The sequence below is a fragment of the Notothenia rossii genome, assembly GCF_949606895.1.
Source record: "Notothenia rossii genome assembly, chromosome: 11".
Classification (NCBI taxonomy): domain Eukaryota; kingdom Metazoa; phylum Chordata; class Actinopteri; order Perciformes; family Nototheniidae; genus Notothenia; species Notothenia rossii.
This window is the reverse complement of record NC_136910.1, coordinates 1,136,159-1,141,803: the sequence shown is the minus strand read 5'-3', so window position 1 is coordinate 1,141,803 and position 5,645 is coordinate 1,136,159.

Below are 5,645 nucleotides of genomic sequence, written 5' to 3'. Positions count from 1 at the left end.
TCCTCTCCTGCTGATGTTCAGGTGTATATCAGTATGTAGTGTCTCTACTTTAAAGAGTCCTCTCCTGCTGATGTTCAGGTGTATATCACTGTGTAGTGTCTCTACTTTAAAGAGTCCTCTCCTGCTGATGTTGTTGGAGATTTGGAGGATGTTTAAAACCAACCTCGTCTCCGCGTGTCGTTTGGTAAACTGGGTAAATTCGTAAAAAGGAAGGGATTAAGAAACACCAGAATGCAAGTGAAACAATAATCTTGTTTTAATGATACAAGGTAACAATACAAATACAAAGGAATCACGAAGCACTCTGCAGAGTACTCCGGGCTCAGGTTCTACCACGTGTGAGAAAGGTCTCAGGAACGGCCGGCCAAAAACAAGAGCGCGAACCAAAGGAAAACACAGGCTTTCATACTAAAACACAGGAGGAGGTGTGGAGGCTTCCCCCAGAGGTCATCTTATTGGGAGAGACCAACACATGGCCTGTCGCACCCAATCAGTGCGACACAGCAGAAGAAACCCGGAAACAAAAAGTCTCTTTCAGTTTGACGAAGACCAGACACCTTTTGGTGTCTGGTACGAACCTGCTCTAAACAACACGTTTCCTTATCTTATTCCACATCTTGCAGCCAGCACACACACATCTCCTCTATGGCTCTTTGTCCCTGTGTCCATCTCCCCCCCTCAGGTTACCACACACAAGTTAAAAGTATGTTTTAAGATATAGTTGTTATAGTTGGCTAAATATACGTAATACATGTAAATCACTTTCATATCAATAATAACGAGGAACACATTACCTATGCTCTTAAGCAGTATTAGAGATGCTTTTCAAATAGTCAAACTTCACACAGGCCCAATATAGAGAACACACTCATTTGTCCTGTTGTCTTTCCATTTGTTTGAGCTATTGTTCACATCTTTACTTCAAATAAAAGGTTTCACATTGCATATTTCCAGCTTCCTTTACACATACTGTTATTATTAATACAAAGTAATTAACCACACACATCTATTGAAAACAAGTAGATTTCCCTGATAATTGACATGCTGAAAATCTCAAGAAGAATGTCCCCTCCCCCAGCTCTCTCGTCCCTGTCATAAAAGCTGCTTCCATTTCATAGAGTAATAAAACATGTTTAAGCTAATTTCTCCACAATGTTTGTAGCCATTTAGTACCCGCACATGAAAGAATAAGAACAGAGGTATAGTTGAACAGTAATCACGCAGCACATATATTTACTGCAATGAAAACACACATATTTGCCCTAAGCATGTGTAACGCACCCTCTTCTTTTATGAGGGAAACATTCCAGAGTTTTGGAGCTATCCCCAAATTAGGATGTCCCCTGCTCACATCCCTCTCTGAACACAAAGACTTCACCTCAATATATTGGGGAGGGAAAATATACTTTGTCCCTTCAAATTTAACACACATGAATATATATAAGGTGACATTAAAATGAATATACTAGATTTAACTTTCCTGCCATACCACGTTACTTTAATCCTTCAAATAATTCAAATAATCCTTCAATGTTCAGGTGTATATCACTGTGTAGTGACTCTACTTTAAAGAGTCCTCTCCTGCTGATGTTCAGGTGTATATCACTGTGTAGTGTCTCTACTTTAAAGAGTCCTCTCCTGCTGATGTTCAGGTGTATATCACTATGTAGTGTCTCTACTTTAAAGAGTCCTCTCCTGCTGATGTTCAGGTGTATATCAGTATGTAGTGTCTCTACTTTAAAGAGTCCTTTCCTGCTAATGTTCAGGTGTATATCAGTATGTAGTGACTCTACTTTAAAGAGTCCTCTCCTGCTGATGTTCAGGTGTATATCAGTATGTAGTGACTCTACTTTAAAGAGTCCTCTCCTGCTGATGTTCAGGTGTATATCAGTATGTAGTGTCTCTACTTTAAAGAGTCCTCTCCTGCTGATGTTCAGGTGTATATCAGTATGTAGTGTCTCTACTTTAAAGAGTCCTCTCCTGCTGATGTTCAGGTGTATATCAGTATGTAGTGTCTCTACTTTAAAGAGTCCTCTCCAGCTGATGTTCAGGTGTATATCAGTATGTAGTATCTCTACTTTAAAGAGTCCTCTCCTGCTGATGTTCAGGTGTATATCAGTATGTAGTGTCTCTACTTTAAAGAGTCCTCTCCTGCTGATGTTCAGGTGTATATCACTGTGTAGTGACTCTACTTTAAAGAGTCCTCTCCTGCTGATGTTCATTTATATACATTTATTTTGTACGAAAATTTAGCGTAAGAAAAGGCAAGTGTGGCGTGAGTGCGTGAGATATGGGTTAATTGCGTGACTCTCACGCTCAATGCGTGAGTGTTTGCAGCCCTGTGTGAGCTGATTATCGAGCCTTCATTGTAGGAGTCGCGGGTACACTGTGCGTATCCCACTGTAGCGCCCGGTACATTAATGGGAAACCCTAGTTTGTACATGTTCAATACATTTGTAACACTGTACACATGAACGCCTCTTTTCTTCTCGGTTCACCAAAAAAAAATCTCACTCCAAGCTGAACTCAAATGTTGGCAGCCCTGTGCTAGCTACTAGTAACTGTTAGCTACTAGTAACTGTTAGCTACTCTTAGCTGTTAGCTGCTCTTAGCTGTTAGCTACTCTTAGCTGTTAGATACTATTAACTGTTAGATACTATTAACTGTTAGATACTATTAACTGTTAGCTACTATTAACTGTTAGATACTCTTAGCTGTTAGCTGCTCTTAGCTGTTAGATACTATTAACTGTTAGCTACTATTAACTGTTAGATACTATTAAATGTTAGACACTATTAGCTATTAGCTACTCTTAGCTGTTAGCTACTATCAGCGCCATATAGATATAATCTATATGGCGCTGGATACTATTAACTGTTAGCTACTCTTAGCTGTAAGCTGTTAGCTGCTAGCCGTAAGTGGCTGGTGCAGCGAGGGTCCATAGAAATGTCATTATGGTGCGTTCAAGCTTTATTATGTAAAAATGAGTTATAGGTCCAACACTCACACGATTCTTTTATATAGCACCAGCAGCTGGACAGTCTTATATGTGATTTTCTTTAGCATTGGATTTTTTGGGACATTTCTATGTTAATTTGACCACAGAGAGAACAGAGATGAAACATAACCTGCAGTTTGGTTAGTTGCAGCGCTACTTTCTAACCTGTTGCAAGAAATATATGCAATATACTTTATCTGCAATACTCTTTCATTTGAATGGATAAACAACAGCGTGCACAACTTTAAAATATCTCCCCGTGTTTGACTCAAAATGTTCAGAGTGTGTGTTAAGTACCTCCTGTAGCTTTGTCTCGTAGTCATTTACAGAAAGTGTGTGTGTGTGTGTGTGTGTGTGTGTGTGTGTGTGTGTGTGTGTGTGTGTGTGTGTGTGTGTGTGTGTGTGTGTGTGTGTGTGTGTGTGACACCCAGGGAAACACTAACGTGACATTTCTCCGATCGATGCGACTCATTTTCCTCGCTGTCACACTCCCCGAGCTGCTGCTACTGGGAAAACTCCCACACACTCATAAAGTCATCGTACGTACGTACGTACGTACACACACACACACACACACACACACACACACACACACACACACACACACACACACACACACACACACACACACACACACACACACACACACACACTCTCTCTCTCTCTCCCTCTCTCTCTCTCTCTCTCTCTCTCATGAATGATACACTCTCACACACATTAAGGTTACGTCTGCTCCGCTGTACTGCCGAGTCGTGACTCTCCGTTACGAGTGTCGAGGCGATAAACAGACGGGCAACATTTCACTCAAACAGCTGGACTCTTATTTTGAAAATCCCAGGCAATTCCCTTAGCATATGGTTAACAACTATGAAGAATATTAATTTATGTTTTAGATGCTCTGTAAAGATGATTCAAAACGGTTTCATTCTGTGAACAAACCACCAGTGGAATCAGGATGTAATACCAGACTTTTATTCTGAAAATGACGTTACGAGTGCCCAGACAATACTGGACTTTTATTCTGAAAATCCCCAGCACACGTCTCTGTGATCTCATTCAGTGGACGTCTGAAAGACTCTTATTGTGAAAGGTCAGCAGGGGAAGGTCCTATGAGTCCAGGCTCTCACCTCCTGCAGAAGGTATATTGAAACCAAAACATCTTTATATAATTATAATCAGAGTTTTACATTTGAGTTTATTGTCTGATGTCCTCACCTTGACAGACACCCCATAATATGTTTCAATACTTCTGATGTGTTGAATCCCCAACAATGAAGAGACTTCTGGGTGAATACAGTTTATATAACGTATAAAGAGAGAGGGAAGGAAGGTAACCTTGGCCCTTTCTCATTTCTCTAACTCCCCTCCTCGACTCCTATCCTCGATACTTAGTCCCGCCCAAAGGAGATGCGAGCCGAGGAGGGGAGCCGAGGAGAGAGGAGGGGAACTGAGGAGAGAGGAGGGGAAGCAGCAGGCGGTTAGAGAAATGAGAACTCCTCTCCTCTGAGCGGTCATTTTAAAGAGACGTCCGTTAATGATGACAGGAGGCACAGCAGCCCTCTGTCTGATGGACAGATGTGTTCATGACCACTTATACACACACACACACACACACACACACACACACACACACACACACACACACACACACACACACACACACACACTCACACACACACACACACACACACACACACACACACACACACACACACACCTACAGCTCCTAAAACAGGCTACAGCCGTTGTGTATTTTATTTTGTGAAGCACTAAATGGTTTTAGAATCATCTGGACTCTGTGTTTGTAGATATCTACTAAACTAAAGCAGAGACAGAGAGTAGGTCTGTTACACTGAGTGATATATATTATACACACTGCTCTGCTTTCTGCACGGACCTCTCAGCTGTTCTCTCTGGAAACATCGCGTCGTGATGAAAGCAGTTAATAAAATAATATCCAGGGGATGCATGCAGAGCTGTGATTGGCTGAGATCAGTCCGGCCGCGCGTCACGCCTCTTTGAAACATCTCTGTTCCCGGAAATGCATCCACGAAGGAGCCGAGGAGGAGCCATCAGTGTCTCCTCGGTTAGAGCTCCTCCAGAGAGCCTCCTCTCTCCTCTCTCCTCTCTCCTCTCTCCTCTCTCCTCTCTCCTCGGTTAGAGCTCCTCCAGAGAGCCTCCTCTCTCCTCTCTCCTCTCTCCTCGGTTAGAGCTCCTCCAGAGAGCCTCCTCTCTCCTCTCCTCTCTCATCTCTCCTCTCTCCTCTCTCCTCGGTTAGAGCTCCTCCAGAGAGCCTCCTCTCTCCGCTCTCCTCTCCTCTCTCCTCTCTCCTCAGTTAGAGCTCCTCCAGAGAGCCTTCTCGACGCTCGATCCTCGGTTCTCAAAGTGCATTTAGAGAAATGAGATGTCCTTCAACATGGCACGTTGAGATTCATTTCCGGGTCACTACCGGAGGACAGAGGAGTAGAGGAGTCGAGGAGGGGGATTGGATGAAATGAGAAAGAGCGCAAGTATTTACTTAAAAACTGCCCCTTTGTTTACTTCTGGAACATAGTGACATCACACCACATTGTACCTGATAGGCTAAGGGGCGGGACATCTCTAAGCTGTTGACCAATCACAGCACAGCCTGCCAGCTGACCAGCAC